Source organism: Rutilus rutilus (genome assembly GCF_951802725.1).
Source record: "Rutilus rutilus genome assembly, chromosome: 18".
NCBI lineage: Eukaryota > Metazoa > Chordata > Actinopteri > Cypriniformes > Leuciscidae > Rutilus > Rutilus rutilus.
Genome location: NC_140231.1, coordinates 13,945,207 through 13,970,833, shown reverse-complemented (window position 1 = coordinate 13,970,833; position 25,627 = coordinate 13,945,207). Strand labels below are relative to the sequence as shown.

The 25,627-nt window shown below is 39.7% G+C and overlaps 1 pseudogene across 1 annotated transcript; it reads right to left on the bottom strand.

Moving 5' to 3' along the window:
* Positions 1-660: 660 nt before the first annotated feature.
* On the bottom strand, positions 661-23,864 carry LOC311277627 (olfactory receptor 8G17-like; annotated as a pseudogene). The gene is made up of 3 exons: positions 23,725-23,864; positions 4,095-4,771; positions 661-852 (listed from the first exon to the last, which is right to left on the bottom strand). The product of its transcript is annotated as an olfactory receptor 8G17-like (transcript).
* Between the last annotated feature and the right edge of the window lie 1,763 nt (positions 23,865-25,627).

Sequence of the window (25,627 nt, the reverse complement as noted above, 5' to 3'; positions counted from 1 at the left end):
TTTACTGGATGTGGGCGCGTGATTCATCTGCCTAACGGTCACGGGCGCTGTTTCACATGTTGGGCTTAATCACGCTCAGCGCCCGTGGATGAGTCATGTTTTCATTGCGGGAACATGACCATCGCAATGTTTATAGATCGAGACTCAATGATCTCCATGTGAGAGTCCCCTCTGCCACACCCCAATCTATCTCTTCCTTGAGAGGGGATACTTTGGCTGGTGGCCAGGGTGATCTGAGGTTTATGGTGTGGCATAATTCCGACGAGCTTTCCTTGGGCCACGCCCCCCTCCAAATCGCAAACCGTGGGGCTTCCGTGTGTGCCTGGTTCCTCTCGGGGACCCAGTGTTTCATTCGGGGCTCCAGCAGGTGGTGTCATGTCACTCACAGCATCACAAGGCGGGCTTGATTCCTCTGGAAATGAGGATTCGACTGCGTTGCCTCCCTCGGGAGTGTCAGCATTTGTCGAGTCAAATCCAGAGCTGATGGCCATGCTTTCCCGGGCAGCTGAAAGCATCGGTTGGAGTGGCGCCGCCCTCCCCCCGAGCACTGTAGGCTTGATGATTGGTTCCTGGGCACGTGTTGCTCTACAGCACTTGCCCCCAGTGCCTTTCTCTCGGACGTGCATCAGGACGCCTCCGGCTCGCGAGAGTCCCTGTGACTTATCGCGGCCCCCAGGCGTCCTCCGCCTTCGCTGCACTCGATCGCATGGCGATCATGGGCTGTATGTTCTCTGTCACTATCGTGGCACAGGCATGCAGTGCTGTGTGTCGCCTTCGCCTTCGAGGCAGTGCTGACCCGGGAGTTCTGTCAGACCAGGCCGCTGTGGAACGCTGGTCCTTCCCTGGCCAACACTGACAGAATGCGAAAACTCAACCACACCCCCACGCAGGGACGCTATGCCTCCCATGTCCTGGCTGGTCGATCTGCACTTCATTTCGGCTGGAGGGACAGTCTTGATTGCACCCTTCGCCAGTAGGGTGACAACCTCCGCTCTCATGATACGGGCATTGCCACCGACCACAGTGAAGCGGCCTCCCCTGAAGCGAGTGACAATGCGCTCTCATGATAGGGGCATTGTCACTCGCTTCAGGGGAGGCCGCTTCACTATGGTCGGTGGCAATGCCCGTATCATGAGAGGTTGTCACTCTACTGGCGAAGGGTGCGATCGAGACTGTCCCTCCAGCCGAAATGAAGTCCGGGCTTTAGAGCTTCTACTTCATTGTCCCGCTTCACTATGGTCGGTGGCAATGCCCCTATCATGAGAGCGGAGGTTGTCACCCTACTGGTGAAGGGTGCGATCGAGACTGTCCCTCCAGCCGAAATGAAGTCCGGGCTTTACAGCTTCTACTTCATTGTCCCGAAGAAATCCGGTGGGTTATGGCCAATCCTGGACCTCCGCGTCCTGAACCGCTCCCTTCACAGGCTGCCATTCAGGATGCCACGGCCAAACGCATTTTCTATGTGTGCGGCCACAGGATTGGTTTGCAGCGATCGACCTGAAAGACGCCTACTTCCATGTCTCCATTCTACCTTGGCACAGACCGTTCCTACGGTTTGCTTTCAAGGGGCGGGCATACCAGTACACGGTTCTCCCATTCGGGCTAGCCCTGTCTCCTCGCGTCTGCACGAAAGTCATCGAGGCAGCCCTTGTTCCTCTACGGGAACACCGGGTTCGCATCCTGAACTATCTCGCACTGGCTGAGCATGTGTCTTTCCCTTGGCAAGCCACCTTGCCACCCCTGGGGTTGAAATATTCCACCTGCGGCTGGACACCCCAGTGATACTCCATATGCAGCTCCTCCGGGTCATATGTGTATTCTTAAGTCCCCCCCCCCCCCTTCGGGCTGGCACTGATTGCATATTTCCGCTGAGATATGCTTCCCAGTGAACCTTGGTATTCCTGTGTTAAGTAGGAGTGCTAGCCTCATGACAGGGAGCTCAGGCTTACGCAGGGCACTGGAAGACAGCCGAGGTGGCGTGATTAGACTGGGAACCCCATTCGTCGTCACTGATGTAACTCGTAGTGACCACGAAAGGGAACGTCTCTGCTGTACCGCTGGAACGCCGGAGTTCAGTCTCGGCTCCTCAGCGAAGAAACATATCTGCATGTTGCCAGCGCACTTCCTTATATACCCACGACGTGGGGCGGACTTACGCTATGCAAATTCCGCAGACCCATGGCATTTTCTTGCCATTGGCTCGTTTTGTATACTCGAAGGTGAGAGGCTTTCTAAGCAAAACCCCATTCGTCGTCACTGACGTAACGTCTCCGTTCCCTACTCAGGGAACGAGGGTTACATACGTAACCGAGACGTTCTTTGGCATAGGCCCCGTCTGTAGCTCGCAATCCAAGGGTAACGGAATCTGCATTTCCTGCCTGAAGACGAAGGCAGGGGCGCAGCCGACCCCCTGGGAGGTATGGTCAGGGACCATCCTGGTGGTGGTGGGGAGGATTTAGCTGAATGTAGGCATCAGCATCTGCAAACTCAGACATGTGTAAGTACCAATCTTTTATACTATTAGAACATATTAGAACATGATTGGTTAGATGTGAAGGTAATAAGTGATGTAACAATTGAGTCTTACTGGCAAGAACTTACGCTAAAGCTTTCATATCTTTCTGAAACGCATCACAAAAATTTAATCTGAAACTCAGCGAATACTTGCCACACAGACATGAGATGTGTCGGCAACGCTTTAGATTACAGCCCGGAAAGTACTGCATAATTAAGTCGAATCACTTCAGAAGACATTGATCCATCCATTATAATCGTATGGATTGCTGCAGTTATTGCAGTATGTGCTGTTTAATGCTCCAACTTTTAACACATGAGCTTGCATGATATGTATTCCCAGAGATGTATTTTTGTTATTTTTCTAAAAACCTTTATTTGTGTTAATCTGAAGAAGAAGAAAAGTCGTATACATCTTGGATGGCATGAGGGTAAAAGATGAGTAAATGGTGAGGATGTAATTCTGGGTGTACTGCATTTTCTTTTAATACATAATACAGAATAGCAAGAGACATGATTAATCAGTGGAAAGAAAGAAAACGAAGAGGAACAAAAGGAAGAAGCCAAGCAAGAGAAAAAAGGGGGGACAAAATATGCTACTTTCTGTCAAGACTTAAGCATTTGAAATGAATTGTTGATTTAAAAAAAGCAGTTTTAAACGAAAAAGAAGTGTTGTAAATCTGTTTTGAATTAAGTTGTTTTTCAAATAAAGGTTTCCGAGTCAGTGATATGAGATTGTGTAAACAATAAGCAATAAATTAAGAAACATGCAAATTACAGGCATTCAGACAAGTAAACACAATAGAACAAAGAAGCAAATTAAATAGTGCTTTAATTTTGTTCAGATATGTGTAGCCAATTCAAGTAAGAAATAATAAACAGAATAAAGTTATCAAATTCAAAACAAAAAACTGCATACTCTTCATTGTTTGAACTAAAAATGCTACAAAAGCTATTTGGTCAAGAGCTGTGAGTGATCCTCATTCTGCTCGCCTTTATGCTGAGTGCTGATGAAAACTATTCCATATCAAACACACAATTTGTTGTTTTGCATTATCAAAAACAATCATCAGTTCAAACTACTCAAGCTGATTTTACAGATATAAAGCAGACTCATTTTAACAGAACATGTTACATCATGTTACATTCTGCAACATTCGTAATATCTTCACCAAATTTGGCTCAGATCATCTTTTTATACCAGGCTGATTAAAAGTTATCAAAAGGGTTTTGGGGGTGTTCATGATTATTGATCATGATTATTTTGTTGAGAAAAAGTATGGGCTAAATCATTTTCACAGTAGCACTTTCACAATATTATTGATATTCTCATTTTCATCCAGAGAAAATGGCATTTTATAATGGATTTTTTCTTTTCTTTATAATTAATTTACTTTAGATTAACTTTATTTCTGTACCAAAACTTTACAAACTTTTGTCTTATTTCTTTGGTTTGTAGACCATATACTAATGGATTTAGTCCTGGTGGTACAATGTGAAACATTATACTAGGTAATTTCCTGCTGTCAGAGTATTCTGGAAAACGATGGAGAAAAACCACAGTGGCACAAGAAACAAACATGATGATATAAACAGCTATAAATATGAGTACTACATGTTTTTATGGCTTTGGTGTTGAGTGCTTTGTTTTTGCTGGTTATGCATACAGAAGCAATCTTGGTATATGTTATAAACACCGACCCAAGTGAGAAGGTAAAGGTATAAAGGTATAAAAGGTATAAAAAGGTATACAATCACAGTATAAATTATTCCAAACACATTATTTATGACCACATTTTCACAGGACAGTTTAAACAGTGAGGCATTGTCACAGAAAGGGTTTTCAATGTTAGTCCTGCAGCGAGACAGGCGTATGGTGAGACCTAACATAATAGACACCATGAATACTGACAGCCCCCAGGCTGATGCTGATAGTTTAATAACCATTTTATTGGTCATTATACTCGTGTATTTTAATGGATTACATATAGCCACATATCTGTCAAAGGCCATGATCATCAGCACATAGTGGCTTGCTGCTGCAAATATGTGCACAAAATATGCTTGAACAACACACCCCACATATGTAATATAACGCTCTGAGGCTTCCCTTAAAATGTCCTGCAATAAGCGTGGCAACATGACAGAGGTCCCTAGTATATCGTTCACTGGAAGGTTACAGAACAGAAAATGCATAGGATGATGTAGATTCTTCTCAGTTGAGATCAGGATTATAAGTCCAATTCTGTCAGGACCACTACCGTCAAATATGATTGACAATTTGCATACAGTTTGGATTGGCAGTATGGTTCCGTTCTGGGCGAGAACTCCCTGCGCATCCATGCAGCCTAGCAAGGATAAGAGCAGGGAGAGCAGCAATAATCCCCCAAAACAAAACCATATGCCAATATCCCCCAAAACCAACTGACAGCGCAATTTGGATGCTTTTGTAGTTACCTGAGAGAGCCAAGGCAACAAGCATGTTGCCAATACCTGAAAAGCTTGAGCAACAGCATGCTACCAACAATACCAGCAACAAGCATGTTGTCAATACCCGAAATGTTTAGCAGTAAACATGCATATTGCAATGAATGACATCCACCTGAAATGAAGAAGTGAAAATTAGATATCAAAATGAATCAGCTGCTTGCTTGCTTGTATATCTGTAGTCCAGTTCCAGTTTCTTTGAGTGACGCCTGTGGACTAGAGATGAGAGATGGAGATTTAATTTTCAATTACTGAAGTACACAATACTGAAGTAATCCTGGTGGAAACTTCTGGTTCACACAGAATTAGCAACACTGAATTAGAATTAGCTGGATGGTTTAATGTAACAAGCGTGATGCTGATGCTTGGATACATTTACTCACAAATATGTAGATTTGAATAAATTCCAATAACTAGACAAGTTATTTGTTGACGTGTACTGCGTACACTGTCACCTGTCAATGACGTCATAACCTTGTTATACTTGGTTGTAGTTTACTTCTGTAGAAAAGAGAAAAATTATAAAAAATTATATACACACACATTTTGTTATTATAATTTTTTACACACTACCCCCACCACGACTGAGGCTGATAGAATGGTTACATCCTGATTTTAGCATCATATGTTGAGCACTATAGATCCAATCTGATTGGGGAAGCATCACACCAAGTTGGAGCAAGCAAGGACTAGTGATGTATGTCTCGAGACCGGTCTTGGTCTCGAGACCACTTTTACGTGGTCTCGGTCTTGTCACGGCCTTGACGGTCCTTGATCTTGGTCTTGTCTTGGTCTCGGACCTCTCGGTCTTGTCTAGGTCTCGCTGTCTCAGACCGACATCGGACATAGTGGTCGGGGGATTTAGCAATAGGCCTACAATACTACAATATCCACGACGACACAACGTTCGATAATGCAATATTATTATCCGCAACGGAACAGATTGAAGCGCGCGTCCGAGTGAAGACAGTGCAGTGTGTGCGCGAGCCACACGAGAAAACACTTATCCGCGCCACTGATTGCAGCGGCAACGAGCACTTTGATCACTTGATTTAAAAAACACATATCAGTGACATGATGGGTTTTAACTTCATTCAGGAGATTTTGGGTAACTGCACAAATGACAGATGACGTTGCGCGCACCGCAAACGGTGTGTGTGTGTGTGTGTGTGTGTGTGTAACCATAGCGACAAAACGACCAACTTTCGGATCCTGCACTTAAGCCTATAATTTCATTTTTAAACATTTTATTATGTATTTAAAAGTTGCAGAATGGATTCATTTGGAGACTCCGAAATCGGCAGAGATAGGCAGGCATTTGCTTAGATGAATTTGTGTCTTTGATATCTCTCTCTCTGTGTGTGTGTGTGTGTGTGTGTGTGTGTTGTTTGATTACAGTATTGTATTTAGGATGGTGGTGTTAGACTAAATAAATGGTCTTTTAAATATCATCTGCATATCTCCGTTGTGTTGACTAAACATTAGGCCTAATCCAAGTTTATAATTGCATATCTTTAATTTGATGTTACAATTTCATCTACACATTAAGTATAATTTCAATTGGTTACATATTTCTTATTCTTTAGACAGTTGTTGGAGGAGCAAGATGGTGTTGGAGGTGTTTGATGTTTTGTCAGATGAACCAGTCAGTACCAGTCATGTCAGTCCTCAACAGTACACAAAAGTTAAGGGAGTCTCAATCCTCTAATAGTGCAGTAACAGCCGTCATGCAATTGCTACACATAGTTGATCTCACCCAGTCTGCAAAAACATTTACAGTGAGCTCACAGTCACACTGACATTGTCTGTCTCTGTATAGTTCTGCCTGTGTAGTTTAAGTAATACCGTCTAATATGTATTGAATGTAAACTGCGGCTGAACCCTAGTATGCTTATGTTCTTGAATTCATAGTTATTGCTTAGCTTCAACATTAGTCTGTTTTTTGTTTTTTTTTTCTCCGGTCTCGACTTGGTCTCGGTCTTGGTCTCGACTTGGTCTTGGTCTTGACTTGGTCTGTCTTGGTCTTGGTCTTGGTCTTGTCTTGGTCTCGATACCCTCTGGTCTTGGTAGTGTCTTGGTCTCGGTTTAGGCGGTCTTGACTACAAGTCTAGCAAGGACACATGGCAACAAGCGTGTTGCTGTAGCCAATTTAACAATTGTATGGGATCTATTGGGTGAAGCTTACACCCTGATACAAATCTGATACAAGCATGTTGTATAATCGCAGAAATATTGCTAAAACTAGTGTAGTTTGGCAGGGGAAGCATACACCCTAAGCAATAACTCCGACTAGCGGCAACAAACTACTACAACAAGCATGTATAAATCACAGAACTACAGCTAAAACTAGTGTAGTTTGGCAGGGGAAGCATACACCCTACAGCAATGGCTCCGACTAGCGGCAACAAACTAATACAACAAGCATAGTGTGTAAATCACAGAACTATTGCTAAAACTAGTGTAGTTTGGCAGGGGAAGCATACACCCTACAGCAATAGCTCTGACTAGCGACAAGAAAACGAATACAACTAGCATGTTTGTATAACCATAGGACTAGTATTAAAACTAGTGTAGTCCGGTCAGAGAAGCATACATCCTCTAGCTCTGAGTCAGATGCAGTGTGCAGTGTGCACTGCACAGCAAAGCAATGACATACAGTGTGCTTCCTCATTAATGAACATGATTACTGCTCCCGTCCTACGGATTCCTTCGGCTGTGGAGGTGAAGATGACGACTCCCATGATTCCATACTCCTTCACAGGACCATCAAGCTACAATGTTGTTAGTGTTGTTGAATACCAGACCTCTGCGGTGAATGTACTGTGTATTTTGCAAAGTATGTTATCTAGATAGCTTTAGCCACAAGCATGTGGTAACTTTAACACATTATGTTGCAATAATCAGATAGAATAAAGCACAGGCATTTTTCCAATGCAACCAGATAGCATAACAACGCTTGATTACTATAGCATGTTGCTGAGGACAGTATGCACAAGCCGAAGTAACAAACACATATTCGATAACATTGCTCTAGCAACCACCATACAGTACTGATAGCAATGTTGCTGAAATGACAGCATATTACTGATGCCTAAAAAATGTAGCACAGCATGTGACAATGACACCAAGTATAAGCCTAAAACAAAGCCATGTTCCAAATACGACTGGGCTAAATAACCTTAAAAATAAAATAACCATGTTTCAATAGCAACTAACATCTTTTAAAACGAGCAGTTTTTAATAGCCACTAGATAGCCTTAGAACAAGCAGTGCTTCAATAGTTTTTTTTTTTACTTATACACAGCTTAAATATACCACCATGTTGAATTTCAGCCTATAAAGATGCAAGCTTTTAAAAAAAAAACAATGCATTAAAATGAAAGCACTGTATTCACCTTATTTTCGAACGCGGAAGTAAACATGGGTCCAATATCCGGTTTTTGTGCGGCACTTCCGTTTCCTTGCTTCCCTGGGCTAAATAACGATATCGATCGCGAAGGATTATGCAGAGTTGACAGAAAAATGTTACACATGCCATAGCAGATGAATACAACAAAGAACTAAAGCCCCGCCTCACTCAGTTAGGGTACCGCACCTGGTTGAAAACACTCACTCAGAGTGACAAAACTTCGCCGGCGCCTTCAGCACCGCCCTAAACACCGTCGAGCCAATGCTGGACTAATATATCTATGGAGGTATTTTGTCATGTCAAATGTATTAATAATGCCATCAGAATGCAACCAAAGCACAGGATAGCAATAGATGGCTATAAATAATTGTAAATCATACAAAATAAATGCCATGATCATGCCATTATGCCATGATCACTAGATTTTATACAGGGATTACTATAATGATTTTGTTTCATCTTGGAGTTTTTATCATGGTTTTTATTGAGACTTCATAGCCCATGCAGCCACTTTTCTGGTATCAGGTGGTCTTCTGTAGGTCTTGTGTTCACGAAATGAAAAGAACAAACATACGGTCGTTTCGATGGTTTCTTCAAATGTAAAGCTTTTAACCACAGACGAAGGGATTCCTCAGGCCGGTGTCGTGCCGAATTTTGACTCCTGCCAAATTATTACCCCCTAGTATTGGTAGGTTTAGGATTAGTTGTGGGGGTGGGGTTAGGATTAGGGGTGGGGTTAGGATTAGGCAATCAGGTACTGACTTCAACGAGGGGGGTAATAATTTGGCAGGGGGTCGAAATTCGGCACAACACCGGCGACACACTGGCTGCGTGGCGGTGGCTAGAAATAGAATCAACACCTATTTTTCGCGAGACACGCAAGCGTTTTGGAAGCGTTTCCAGGCCAAATAGAATAGGAAAAGATGTTTGTATGTCATTTTGACACGAATACATATTAATAAATGACATTTTGATGTTTGAAAGTTTAGGTTTTGACAAATGCAGATATAAATGTAATGAAAAAAATCTATTTTCTAATATTGCACCTGTCAATACAGAACGAAATATTCTGTAGCCTATTTTGCCGTCAATACTGCCGACGTTGTCTTTGCTGCTATATATTTATGTTTAACACTAAGTATAGGCCTTCCACTACTCTCTCCCCATTATATCGAATATATCACCAGTGAGGCTTATCATATGTCACCTAGCAGCAGCAGTGCCGCGTCAGACACGTTTCTGGTGTGCAAAGACATATAAAACGCCACGAAACAGAAACGCCACGCAGCCAGTGTGTCGCCGGTCGTAGGGCACCTGATGATTAAAATGTCAATGATTTCGATGATTAAAACACTCCTGCTCCAAGTAAATCTTTCTTTTGTACCAGTTATTATGACAACCTCTAACTGCACAAACAATCCCGGTCTTCCTCGAACCCATAACGATGAGTTAGTTGTTATGAACACTTGTTTGATTAACCGCTATGGTGAAAAGTGAGTTAGCGCGCCAGTGACCGGAAGTGCCTGACCGGAAGTCTCGCACAAAATACCGTCAACTGGCTGCGTCCGTATTTCCGTTAAAAATAAGGTGAATACAATACACTGTAGCTTTAAGAAAGACGTGTATCCAAGAACTAGATAGACAAAGCGTGTCCGAAGTGACTCAACTGAATTGTGACTGTTTACTGTCTTTTTTAAAGCTGTGCCACAGCAGAATTATTCCGTTTGCACCATGAATTGTTAATTCATATCAAGCAGCTGCTTGAAACTGTGCTGCATTGTGCTAAAAGCACAGTGTGTGCAACGCGATCAGTTGCCAATGACAACACATAGTAACACACATAGCCAATATGATCGCATGAGCTTAGCAAGAGCATTTTAATGAAAACGACTAAGTTAGAATAGCCCAAGCCACACGTATAGCATTAGCAACAAGCATGTTGCCAAAACCCTGATTGATTTTAGCAATGAGCATTAAAAAGGAACTTAGCTTAGGGTCCGTGTACGTTTTGATAGTTTGTTTTTTCGTTTGAAACACAAAACAAAATAACGAGAAACCACCTGTTTTTCGTTTCAAACCAAAAACAAAGAAATGGTAAAAAAAAGAGCCGTTCTCCCGTTTTTGGTTCTGAATCCAAAAACGAAAAATGACAAAACCAAAATCAAATAACGGTCCGATTTTGGTTTTTTGAAATTCCTTTTTCCATTTTTCCGTTTGAAGATCTACATTGAAATATAGACAGGTTGGCCACGTGACCCGGAAGTAATAGTAAATATGGCCTATCAAAATAAAAGCCAAGCTTTTAGAACGGTCATAATATTCAGCGCTAACGTTATACCAGAGTAACGTTAGAAAAAGAAAAATCAGTTAATAAATAGCCTTATATAAACCTGGACCGGAATAAATATGTTAGCAACAGTCGTTTTTATTTTATTTTAATTTTTTACAAATTTTATTAACATTTTGTCAAATTACAATTTTAACACGTATACGAAATTGAATCAATATACAGCTTCATATATCTGATCTTAACAAAGTGAAAAAATAAAAAATAAAGAAATAAAATAGAAATAAAATAACAAAACACATAGAAACATAAATGAAAAACACTTAGGGGTCTGCTTATGCATTAAAGTTAAAATAATGAAATAATTTGATTGTTTTGTTTAATTTGTTGTTCTTTTTTTTTTTTTTTTTTTTATACTGTCCCAATATTTTTTACGGTCTGTAATTTTGAAATTGTAAAAGGAGGGTTTGCTTCTTTGTCAAATCATTTTGTGCAGATAATATTTAGCTAAAATAATTAAGTTAATTACATATTTTTCATTGGCTGATAAATATGGCTCAGTGACTATAAGAAGTATTTCAAATTTGCTTAGAGAAATATTCTTTTTTATCTTTTGGGAAATAAATCTTTGTAAATGGGACCAAAAGGAAGCTACAAGGGGACAATCAACAAAAACATGCTCAATGGTTTCTCCTTCACAGCCACAGAAAGTACAAATGTTACACACAGTTGGAAAAAAAAGTACAGATGTTTGCTTTTGAAGGGTAATACCTGTGAACAATTTTGAATAAAACTTCTTTGATTTTATTTACAATAATATACTGATGAGGTAGCAGGAAGATCATGTTTCATAGTTTCTTGACCAGTAAAGTCCATCAGTGTTTACATATAGGAGTACTGGTAGGATCAAGTATGTTTCTAATAAAAGTATTGTTACATCTCTTATCTGTAAGTGGAATGCCAGAAATAGCAGGAGAACCGACTGTTACAGATAGAGAAGTATCTGTCTATATGCTCTGTGCTAAAGAAACAAGACTAACAGGAATAGACTCAATCACCATTTCGAATTCTTCTTGAGATGTATCAATACCATATTTTTCCATGAAGTGCTCATAAGAATAAAATTCATTTTTTGTATTTAGCAGATTGTTTACTGTATTCAGATTACTCATAAACCAATTATTCAGAAAGAGTGTTTTGTTTTTGTGTAGTATATATGCATTGTTCCAAAGAATACAGTTGTGAGGGGAGAAATTGTGTTTAAAGATAAGATTCCAACATAACAAGGTTTGTTTATGAAAATTGCTTAATTTCACAGGGAGTTTTCATACCGAAAAAGGACATATCAATAGAAAGTTAAGACCACCAATAGTTTCAAATAAGCTGTTTGGAATAATATTCCACATACTATTTGGACACTTGAGGAATCTTTTAATCCATTGATTTTTATAATTTGGTTAAATGAAGTAAATGTCAGTAGATTCAGACCACCTTCAACCAGAGGGTTTGAGAGAACAGACCTTTTAACCTTGTCAGGCTTATTCTTCCATATAAATTTGAAGAGAATTTTATCAAATTGGGAACAAGTGGATTTTGGAACATCTAGAGATGAGAAAACATAAGCTGCTCTTGACATCACTTCTGCCTTACTTAACAGAACTCTGCCATATATGGATAGATCTCTGGCAGACCAACAATTAAATTTGGTTTTGATGGTCTGAGTCACCGGGAGCATATTTAGGTCCAGAGTTTCTCTAGGATTTCTCGATATTTTAATACCAAGATAAGTTATAGTGTTTTTGAGCGAGATATTACATATTTCAGATTGGCTGCTGTCTTTTAGGGGCAGAATTTCACATTTTTTAACGTTTAGTTTTAATCCTGATACTTTTGAGAACTTAGATATTGTAGATAAAGCTAGGGGTACTTGTTCGATATTTTGCAAACATAAAGTAGTTAGCAACAGTAGTTTATTACAGCTATTTAATATCGTGCCTATCTATGGAGCTTAAAATATGACAATATGATCTGAATTTGAATTGTGTAAATTTGAATTATTTACCAGTGAAATCTAACAAAATTGAATTTTAGGTGGTAGTTTAAATAGTTCATTTCATGTCTATCAAAAAATTTGATAGACATGTATTTTCAAACAGCTATAGTTTTTTTGTTCTGAATTCTTATACTGCAAATATTCAGTTTAAAAAAATACAGATTCAAGTTTTCAAGATGAAGAAATTCGGAACTTCAAATTCAGTTTTCTAAAATTCAATCTCAAAAATTCAAACTCAAAAATTCAGATCTTACAGAAAGTAGATCACAGGTCATCCACAGGGAAGAGTAAAGGATCTCAGAAAAGTCGAACGGAGCATTTTGGCTGCACTGCAGTAGTTTTCTAATGCATTTAACGTTAAATAATCTAAATGTTGACTTTCAAAAGTAGGCGCGCCAAGAAGGCTATTCTCTGTATTTTGGTTCATTTTTGGTGAGCGCCAGAAAGATCTAGAGACCGAGACGCGCTAAAGCAGCGCATCACATGTATTTAGGTGTAGACAAAATCAGTTATGTTTATTTATAAATATGAATGTACCTCGCATCTCCCGGACACTAGCCGTTAGTCTACTTCTTTGGCCTTGGAAGTCTACTTTTTAGCTGGCCAATTGTCAAAATCTGTGTGGAAAAGCTGTGGAGTGCGGAGAGAACGCACAATGGCTTTGCTTTGGAAGTTTTTTATTTATTTATTTTTTATTATTATTTATTTTGGAAGTTTAGTTGCCAGAGAAAATAACACAGTTTTGTTTGACATCAATTGATACTCAATATTAATGAAATAAATAAATGTAATGTCAGAGAATGCACAAAGCGCATCCTTTTGAGATGTAAATTATAATAGCCTACATTTTAATTAAAATAAAACACACAAGGCCTACATCATAAAACTCAGAATATTATGTATTTTAATATATTATATTATAATACAAATAAAAAGGCTTCATACTTCAGTCGAGTCCCAAAATACACGTATAAATCAGCGTCTTCACAGCAAGGGAAATGTTTGGAATAACAAGTAGGACTGTGTGCGGCACAGCTTGCCCTTTATATTGTACAACAGACCAATTAAATTAGGCAGAATAACTTTTTATATGTTTGGTTGACTGTGTTTTATTTTGATAATGAGCAGTCTGCGATATGAAGCAACGCAAGAACTGATACTGTGTTGTGTGAGAGCGCGATGCGCCAGCGCCATCACTTGGATTTGTTTCACTCCTGGGAAATAACTTAATACTCTGTTATTTATAGTCATAGAGATAATATGACATCATTCGAAACAGTAAAATGTATATTTTTATTTGTGTACATTCAAAATGACTACAAAATATCATGCCATTGAAAAATAAATAAAACAACCGGTGATCCGGTGATCTCAGGTCTGTGAGGCAAGTAGGGAGACCAGGGACAGTTGTAACATGGGACGTTGTAACACTTATGGCGCTTTTCCACTACACAGTACCAGCTCGCCTCGGCTCGCCTCGGCTCGACTCGACTCGGCTCTGTTTGGTTTTCCACTGTGTAAAAGTTGTACCTGTACCTGCTTCCAGGTACTTTTTTTCGTACCACCTCCGGCGAGGTTCTAAGCGGGCTGAGGCGAGCTGAGGCGATACTAAAATGTGACGTGAAATCATGGCAGACTGCTGATTGGTCAGAGAGAATCGTCACTATTCACTGCGTCATCATTGCACGCGCTAGACGCAGTATCCTGAATAAAAAACAGCAAAAACAAAAACATCCAAAAACAGCATACACTCGATTTCCTCCATTGTCCTGTGTGTGTAGGTAGCGGGTGTGTCTCGCGTAAAAGATTAAGTCACGGCAGTTTCCTGCAGCTTCGCTATGACGACCAGGTACTATTGTGGAGGTACTATCTGCAATGGAAAACGGAGCGAAAAGCGAGCCGAGCTGAGTCGAGGCGAGGCGAGTCGAGTCGAGCTGGTACTGGTAATGGAAAAGCGCCATTAGAATTCCACCAATCAGAAACAACCTACAGTGATGTCACTCACTGTGCTCATGCTCCTTTATGCCTCGTTTCCACTGAGCAGTACGGTATGGTACGGTACGGAACGGTACGCATTTATTTGCGTTTCCACTATCAAAAGTTGTGAATGGTACCAAAATGCCGAACCGTACCGTACCACTTTTTAGGTACCCTTCCATTGGGGTACCTAGCACAGTGGAACGGTACTAAAAGGTGGAGCTAGACTCACTGCGGGACGTTGATTGGTTGACAGAGAATCGTCACTTGCGCGTGCTACAAGGGGAATGACAACATAAGAAGCGCCATTTTTTAATATACAGTTTAATATAATACTACTGTTACTGTATCACGAAATGTAATTTTAAGAGTTTTTCAGGCAAGAATGTAGTTGTTTAAAGCTCAAATCTGTGGTTTATTTATAAAGATTTTTTTTTTTTTTTTTTAGTTGTGAGATCCATGCGTTCAGCGGGGCTCGGCGCTCATGTTTCCCGGCTGGATGAGCCTTTCCTCGGCTAGTCTTCTGACGTTCGTCGCTGAGACGCTGACTCCGACGGTAGTGGTTAAACATGAGATATTTCGTCTTATGTAGACCTAACGGGCGATCTTTGCTCTCATGAATATATAATGAGTTCCCTGTCAATCGTTTTGGCTGAGGGCTAAGTTTAGTTTCATATTAACGTTATAGGCTAGCCTATTTAACCTATATTTAACTTTTCTTGTAATGTTAGACTAGAGCGCTGCATTTGGATATTTGACTGAATTGTTTGCTTTATTTCTTATTGTATAGCTTCTTGTACCTTTTACTTAAACTTTTATATAGGCTATTATTGATAAAACTGAAATTTTATAAAAAGAAATATGGTTTCTTGTCATTTTTTTTATTACAAGATTATCACTGATGTTTATTGCAACATTTGTACAAACACATATATTGCCTGGAATATGTTTAATTTTTATTTTTTATTTTTTTTTCGAAAAGAGGTAACGTAGGTTGTGTTTTAAGTTTCGTTTTTTTATAAATAGAATAACGTATAACGTGCAGTGAATAATCAATATGTGTTGCGCATGAACCATTGTGTCCCTATAATGTTTAATTTATTTAAATGAAAACGAAAAGAGGCAGAGTGGTGTTTAATAACATATTTCGTTTTATTGTTGCTTAAAATGTACAGAGTAACAGAGATAACCGGAGTAGCAGAGCAAGCTGAGTGACGCTTTTAAGAACGCGCTGTACCATTTGCATGTAGGAGTCGCACATGGCAAGTACAAACTTTGCGTACTTGATATTGAGAAAAGCCTAATGTCGGCGCTTGTCTTCTTGTGACAAACATGTCGAGGAGCAAGAACAAGATCTGCTGTATGTCATCCATTGTAGTTTACTATGTTCTTCTTCGCGCGAAAATGACGTTGATCGAAACACCACGCCTATCAAGTAAGGGTACTGTTGGCAGTGGAAACGCTAGCCAGATCATGGTTAACAGACCCGAACCTTACCGTACTATCCCGTACCGTACCGTACTGCTCAGTGGAAACGAGGCATTAGTTTCCCTCCATTCTTGCTAAAAGGGAGCCACATCTGAAACTTCTTGACGGAGTTATATAAAAAAGGTTGATTTATAAGCTTATAAGCTGAGTTTCGGTTTAAACTCCGGTTCACGCGCCGGCGCCTCCCTGTCCTGATTATATTGCCTGCTATATTTACCTCTTATTTATTAAACCCAGGAAATTGGTTAATGAAACATTGATTTAAATTAAGATAATTAATACAAAACGAAATTCACTTTAAAGAAAGGCTTTTTAAAAACAAACTTAATGAAGTGGTCAAAATCATGTCTGCCCACTCCATTTGTCTCCTGATATTTTTGGGATCATCTTATCTTATTCATGCTTTTCACTTTTCATATAATCAACAGATGAAAATAAAAAATAAAAAATTTATTTTATTAAAACATGAATATGAAACTAAATCGTTTTTAATACTATTCATAAAAACTATTTAGTTTAATATTCATGTTTTAATAAAATATATATATATATTTTTAAATATGTTATTGAAACAGGCCTATTATAGTACAGATAAATTTAATGTCGGAGGTCTGTTACGTGTAATGAAGACAGAAGATGCAGATGCAAGAACTCAGTTTTATTGAATGAACACGTAGAAAGAGTAACAATACTCAAAGCTCAGTCCTTAAATCCCTGGTAGCGCAGGAAGCAGATGGGCAACCCGAATCCCGCGATGTGGTGACGAGAAGAGACGAATCCTCCGACGACGTGGGCTGACAGGAACACAACACGAACCCGTTAAGTGAAGAGACGAGACAGGATCCTTGAACGAGGACAGGCAGGCAGAAACTCAGCGTGAACATCAAACGGGGACCGGGAACACCAACGAAGACCAACAGGACAAGGGAAAATCCCACAACGATCTGACAAACACAAGACGAAAACCATGAGCTTAAATAGAGATCGCTGATCAGAATCAGCTGGCGCTGATGACAATCAGCAACTGATCAGTGACCACGCCCACACACACACACACACACAATACAAACACAGCGCGAGAAAGAGTCGGTGAATTCATGAACCGTGACAGCGTCTTTCCAGTGAGCATGTGGGGGAGGGAGAGATACGATTTTCGATCAATAATCGGATATTATTTTGCTTGATATGCCATATACCCTATAGTATAGGGTATATGGCAGGGATAGGCAACTCCGGTCCTGGAGGGCCACTGTCCTGCAGAGTTTAGCTCCAACCCTAATTAAACACACCTGAACAAGGCAATCAATGTTTTCAGGATTACTAGATAGATACAGGCAGGTGAGTTTTTATCAGGGCTGAAGCTAAACTCTGCAGGACAGTGGCCCTCCAGGACCGGAGTTGCCTATCCCTATAGGCTATATTATATATATATATACCCTATATACCCGTGTGGTCACGTGTGGTCCGGATAACCGTATTGTACCATATTTTGTGTTTTAAATGCCTGTTTGAGGTCTCTGTGAAAGTTTTAAAGCAGTATTTTAGTGCCGCTTTCAGAGCGCTCACTTCCTTTAGACTACATTGTTTCTTCCTCAAATGCGAACACGAAAAATAAAATAAAATGAATAGGCTATATTATGTATTGTGGAGCGTCGACCCGTCTTCATCCGGTGGGTATTACTTTTGGCTTGCGCAAAATAGAATTACTAAAACATATTTTACCACCTAAAAGTTTAAGTTTTTTTTGTGTCACGTCCAGACCGTAACGCAAGTTTATTTCTCTCATATTAAATATAAAACGCATGTGACTGATATTTTTCTAACGTCTGGACTCCTTTATTAAGGGAGTATGGATATAGAATAGACGTTTCAATATATTAGTATTAAACGCATTTTCTGATCATTTATATTTCAAGTTTTGACTGCAAATTCACGTCCATAACGCTGGAACTGCCCAGCTAAATGCGGTTTAATAGGCTACTTCAGTGATAAAGATCAAATGCTGTAGGCTACACACCTTATTAATAAACCTACAGAAAAGCAGATGAGCCCAGAATATGAACGCAACGCATTTATAACAAAACGTTAAGCGTTTTCCTCCCATAAAAACACTTTATTACAAAGCAAATAAAGGTAGCTCTTAACGTGGCTTTCTATGAGGATTGCGGTGCACAGCAAATCCTTTAAATGATAGCCTATTCAATGCAAAACAAAAATATAAGTAGCCAATAAAATAAACAAATTATTGTGGCATTAATTAGCCCACAAACAATATTTATTTTAAAGCCTAAATGAATTTATTTAAAGAAAAACACCAGCGTTGGACATTTATGTGTTTAAGCCGCCCTTTTCAAACTGGCGCAAGAAAATGCAACAGAATTTGATTTGTTAAACATGAAGAGGAACATCATTCATCTGGCATGACCGCTCGCTCTAACGTTAACCTAGATTAATGTTCGCTATTATTAAGCTCATATCCAAGTGTTGGTGCGGAGTGTGGAGCGCGCACTGCATGACGTGCATGACTGCGCCGGTGCCATCACTCGCATTTTCCTATCAACAGTGGAAACAACTTAAAATAGACCTAGGCCTACTCCATCATTGCTGGTCATACAGAAAAGAATAATACATCAGTCGCAACTACTTTTATTTGTGTAAACTCACAACAACAAGAAAACGTTGCGCTTTCGTAAAAGAAAAGAAAACGAACAGGGCTTTCATGATCTCTGTGAATTGGAGCACGTCTCAAAAATGAACTGAAAAAGCCTCACAGACATGAGAAATATTACGGTGACGCATTCCTGCCACATACATATTATTTTTTCCCCTCAATTATGTCGTAATAACGAGATCTTATGTCGTTAAAACGACATATTTTTCTCGCACTGTAAAAAAAAATTCTGTTAAATTTACGGTAAAATACCGGCAGCTGTGGTTGCCAGAAATTTACTGTAAAAAATATGGTAGCAACATTTTAGATTTTACAGACTTTACTTAAATTTACAGTAATAAACCGTATTTAATTTTTTGATATAATGTTAATTTACTGACCTACTGAAGTATTTATATCTGTTTTGTACCATAGTAATAAACTGACAACCACCTATCACACTGGAGATGAAAATCACATGATGAACTAAAGCTCATCACAAGCAGCTCTTTCACGAGAAAATTAATAGTAATATTGTATTAATGCAATATTGTGAAGCTGCACAGTGTCATTCATACAAACACTAAACACCATCATGGTAACACACATGAAATTTAAAAAATACAATGAACATTAATTTAACAACATTAAATGTAACATAAAACCCTAATGTCATAACTGATTAGAAAAAAAACAAGAAAACTATGAAGAAACATAGTTATTTCAACAAAAATACATCAAATGTGAAGTGTCACGCAGGGAATTGTGGGAATGTCAATTTTACATTAAAATTACATTAAATGTACCGTTAGATTTATCACAGTTGTTTGCCGTATATAGTAAGGAAACTTTCTCTTAACCAATTAACAGTTTTTCACTGTAGCATTTTTACAGTCTTTGACCGTTAAAATCACGATAATTTTTTAGGAGATGCTATGTCAAAACTACATATTTTTTTCCCTTATAAGGACGTGTAGTCATGTATAAAATATGCCTTTAAAATTGACAACCTATAACATGCAGCGATAGGCCTACTACGTGAACATTTTCTCAAAATCTCTCTCTTTTTCCAAAGTGACAGATAAAATCTCTCACTTTTGACCCAAACAGGTGTTACTTTATGTAAATGTATACATTTTTAAATGGTTTCTAAACAAATGTCCTTCCAACTTTGGCCGCAAGTAATCTTTGATAAACAGCTGTGCATATTATGTTTCATCTGCTTATTTATTATAGTCAAAATAATCCAGCAATTATGTTTTTTAGTAGGCTACCTATTCGTTCGAATTCAAGATGTATAAGCTCAGATCAATAATGAGGCATACAGGCCATAAATAACAAATAGACATTACAAAAATTTTATTATTCAAGAAGTTAACGTGAGATTGACAGGCGGATCGGTGCAGCTTCTGCAGTAATGCGGTCCCTGTACCGGTCTGTCGTGGTGAAGAAGGAGCTGAGCCGCAAGGCGAAGCTCTCGATTTACCAGTCAATCTACGTTCCTACTCTCACCTATGGTCATGAGCTGTGGGTCATGACCGAAAGGACAAGATCCCGGATACAAGCGGCCGAAATGAGCTTTCTCCGCAGGGTGGCTGGGCGATCCCTTAGAGATAGGGTGAGAAGCTCGGTCACTCGGGAGGAGCTCAGAGTAGAGCCGCTGCTCCTCCACATCGAGAGGGGTCAGTTGAGGTGGCTCGGGCATCTTTTCCGGATGCCTCCTGGACGCCTTCCCGGGAAGGCGTTCCGGGCATGTCCCACCGGGACGAGACCCCGGGGAAGACCTAGGACACGCTGGAGAGACTATGTGGAGGAAATGTCTAGGGAGAGGGAAGTCTGGGCATCCCTGCTTAGACTGCTGCCCCCGCGACCCGTACCCGGATAAGCGGTAGAAGATGGATGGATGGATGGAAGAAGTTAATAAAAACATCAAAAACAAAGAATAAATGTATTATTAAATTTTTTTATGAAGAGTATTAATGGAACGGTCATTTTTGACCGGGAACAAAAAATTGTTTAACATGACATTGAACACACCAAGGTTAAACGATGAGATGGGTCTTCCCCTCTCCTACAAAAACAGATCGTGCCTTTTTTTTTTGGTTGTTACGGCAAACCAAAATATTTTTTAAGGATGGCCTGAGCAAGAGTATATAAATATAAAAGAGTAAATAGATATAAAGGGATAGCAAAATCTATTGGCAAGGGAAGGCAAAAGAAACCTATATTGCGAAGGAATGCACTAAGACGGGCCTTCTCTCCATTCTGCCTTTTGTCTGATAACCACCCTGACCACTGTCAATGCGTGAACATGTTTACATTTAGGCTATTTCAATAGTTTTTTTCAGTCAGCTAAGCCAAATAATTGGGTAACAAATAGCATGCATATACTATTAATTTCAGAGGCTAACAAATCCAGTGTGGGTAAACTCTTAAAGGTCCCGTTGCATGCGATTCCATGTTTCAAACTTTAGTTAGTGTGTAATGTTGCTGTTAGAGCATAAATAATATCTGTAAAATTATAAAGCTCAAAGTTCAATGCCAAGCGAGATATTTTATTTAACACAAGTTGACTACAAAAAACGGCTCGATTGGACTACACCCCTCTACATCCTGCATTAGTGACATCACCAGAACAGTTTCTTGACTAACCTCCGCCCACAGGAATGCTCCCTCAACTCTACTGGCTAACGTTACTTGCGCACTTCTTATAACTTAGCCTACTGTGTTTACTCAGCTCTTACGGTGATTTTCTGAAGTAAAACTGACGCTTCATCTTTTGTGTGATGTACAATAAACTTTATTAAACTCATCAGTACATGTTTGATCATCATTCAGACAGCAGACTTGTAGGCTATTAATAAATAATGGATACATAGCCTACAAGCAGATGACAAATACGTTATAATAACCGTAATTAAACTACTAAACCATACCTGTTTCATCTCTATACAGCAATCTGACTCTGTAGGCATTATTGTCCGACTCGAAATGAACGCCGTTACTGAGAGTTTCTGATATTATCATCATTCCGTGAGATGAATTTTTCCTGACAGACTGAGCACGAGCTCATGAAACTCCGCCCCCTGTGTCGTCCAGCAGCACCTCATTTGCATTTAAAGGGGACACACTGAAACGGCTCGTTTTTCTGAGCCCCAAAAAATGTCAATTTAAACATGCTGTAAAAAATGATCTGTTGGGTATTTTGAGCTCAAACTTCACATACACACTCTGGGGACATCAGAGACTTATTTTACATCTTGTGAAAAGGGGCATAGAACGGGACCTTTAAAGCCCCATTATGTAGGATTTCCGTTTTGGTCAAACAACGACCCCTAGAGTCGCTGTGGACTACTTGTATTTAACATTACTGTCGTAAATACCACTCACGCAGAGCAGTCTCTTCACTCATGGCCTGATCCCCTCCCCCCTGTATACCGGTCCCGTTCAGTCGGATAGAAGCTGTAACGAGTGGAAATAAGGTGTGGCCCCTTTAAGAGCTGCGCGCGCCCTGTTTAACTGTCGGCAGTCTGTATTGTATGTGCGCCTCGAACAAAAACCCGTAAGCGGGTTGTTTCTGTTTGATGCTCATTCTTGTCCTATTTTTGTCTATCAAGTAATGCTGTGGACGGTAGAACGTGTGACAGACAGTTACACGAGTTCGATTGGGGAATAAACACAACGCGTTACAAATCGTCGGACATCGAACAAGCACAGCTAGCCTGCGAAGATGTCTACTAATCCATCAACAAGAATGCCAGGTGCTTTTTAGCTCACATCAACGAGTGAAAGCTTTCCGAGTGATATACAATATAAGCAATATACTTACAAGTCCAACAGCATGTGTGAGGACGTGTTGGGGGAAGTGAGGTAGCCTATGCCGTAAAGCAGTCGAATTTTGTAGTTCTTTTTGTTCTCGCGGGTTACTACCCGAACCCCGAAGTTTAAAAGTACGATTAAAAACTATACAAACCCCGTCAGGCTATGGCAGACGTGTCATTCAACCTATTTTAAGTCGATGTACCATCACAAGGGTTTTGGAAATATATTATGAAGGTTGAAAAGTTACTTAGTGTTACTTTAATTTGAAAAATATTGCACGCATTTCCTGCCAATCAGATTAAGCACCACCCACAGGGGAAAATCAGAATATCAAGTGTTTTTTTCTGATTTCCGTGCAAGAACGGGAAAACCAAAAATCAAGTCATAATTTCGTTTTTTTCGTTTTTCTAAAAAAAACGAAAAACCGGGAAAAGGAGCCATTTTCTCGTTTTTTCGTTTTCATATGTGAAAGCAAAAACAAATGAACGAATGATACCTGGACCCTTCCAAATCAGGAAACTTATGATCAATGTGGCAAATCTCGTGTTCAAGTTTAAGATGAAACTGAGGTGAAATCCTTGTGGGGAACTAATTCCTCTTGCTAAATTCCCGATTGCACGGTTCCTTGTGAGATGATGTTGTTTGCCTGCCGAATTCCGCCATTTAATTAGCTCCTGAGAACGCGATAGCTGCTGATAATACTGAAGGAGCTTATATATGTATACGGTGATAGGTGTCGTATTCCTATAGGTAGATGTGGATCAGCTGATGCGAGCTTGACTAACGTGACCTGCCAGAACTAACGCTACGCTTGATTGTCACATCCCATTGCGAATATATAAATCAAGAGAATCAGGATGAAAATAGGATTGTCACGGTTTACGAATGCATTGCTTCCTTTTTGTCTCGTGCGTTTGTTAATTGTGTGTGTGTGTGTCGCGTGGTTTGGGTGTGGCCAGAGCAATCATGCTCATTCATCAATCTGCAATCATCATCGGCGCCAGCTGTGACTCATCATCACTTCCTTAAATACTCACCGTTTTCTCCTCTCCATTGTCAGATCGTTGTGTGATGTCTTGCTGTCTGGTGTTCCTGTTCCTCGTCCTGTGATCGTGTGGTGTTCGTTCCTAGATTCCTGTTCCTTGTTCAGTTCGTTGTTCACGCCGGAGATCACCATCACGTCACTCTGCACCAGCTCAGACTCACCCGTGTTCGACCATCGAAGTCCCTGCGCCACCCGCCAGTGTTTGTTCGCCCTACTTGTTCATCATTGTTTCCAATAAAGAGTTTATTGCACCTGCTATTGCTTCCTCGTTCTATCAGCATGACAAGGATAGGAAGACTGAGGTGTAACTTTCAGTCCCCCCACAAGGAGAATGCTGTTTGTGAATGTCAGGTTGTCCATTGGCTGCTCAAAACCTGCAAACAGCATCACACAGACCTGTCATCGTCATTAATAGCATACAACTGCTACACTGTACAATGATGAACATACAAAAAAATAAAAATATGTTGTTGTAAACAGTAAAATCTAATTATAACATATTTCCATATGCAAGTCTATATATTATTTGTAAATCACATTACTTGCTGTCTGATCAGTTTTCATGGTCTATATTAAATGGAACCCCTTTAAAATCACACAATCAATCATAGTAACACAATCACTAGTAAATTTAAAATCAAAGAACCTGCAGTCTGTTGTTACTATAAATTAATACCAAGATAGTTGATTATTTTTACAGATTGCTTCAAGTTGTCAAGTTAACTAATTAATTAGCAGTCAGTTCAGTATTTCGGGTTACAGGAATAATGACTTACTTTTTTTCTGAAGAATACTTACGAGCCTTTGCCTTTAAATATGCGGTTCAATGTGACACTGTCATCATCCAAGAGTAACATGACCAACTGGTTGCCATGAACATAGCCACTGAAACTGTAATGATATTGTTATGTTGAAATGACCTTGCTCTAGTTACCTGTAGGGGGCGTGTTTTTGGCAACACATGAACACATGTAATGAAGCATGCATTTATAATGCAAAGATATTCTTAATGCATTATAATAAATGCATTATGTCTTACAGAATGCCTTACATCTGATAAATAATCATAACAACAGTTACAATACATTATAATACTTACCTATTTGTGGTTATGTCTATTAAGAGTACAATGCATTATAACACCAGATGAAGCCTGCATTTGTAATGCATCATAAGGGTGTTCTTGATGCATTATAATGCATGCATGATGCCTTATAAACAACCTTATAATGTGTTGTATCTCATGAATAATCGTAACAACATAATAATACTTAGTTGAGAGAACAAGTATTTGATACACTGCAGATTTTGCAGGTTTTCCCACTTACAAAGCATGTGGAAGTCTGTCATTTTTTATCATAGGTACTCTTCAACTGTGAGTGACGGAATCTAAAACAAAAATCCAGAAAATCACATTGTATGATTTTTAAGTAATTAATTTGCATTTTATTGCATGACATAAGTATTTGATACATCAGAAGAGCAGAACTTAATATTTGGTACAGAAACCTTTTTTTTGCAATTACAGAGATCATACGTTTCCTGTAGTTCTTGACCAGGTTTGCAAACACTGCAGCAGGGATTTTGGCCCACTCCTCCATACAGACCTTCTCCAGATCATTCAGGTTTGAAGGAATGATGTTTCCCCCAAAGAATGATGTTTCCACCTCCATGCTTCACGGTTGGGATGGTGTTCTTGGGGTTCTACTCATCCTTCTTCTTCCTCCAAACACGGCGAGTGGAGTTTAGACCAAAAAGCTCTATTTTTGTCTCAGCAGACCACATGACCTTCTCCCATTCCTCCTCTGGATCATCCAGATGGTCATTGGCAAACTTCAGACGGGCCTGGACATGCGCTGGCTTGAGCAGGGGGACCTTGCGTGCGCTGCAGGATT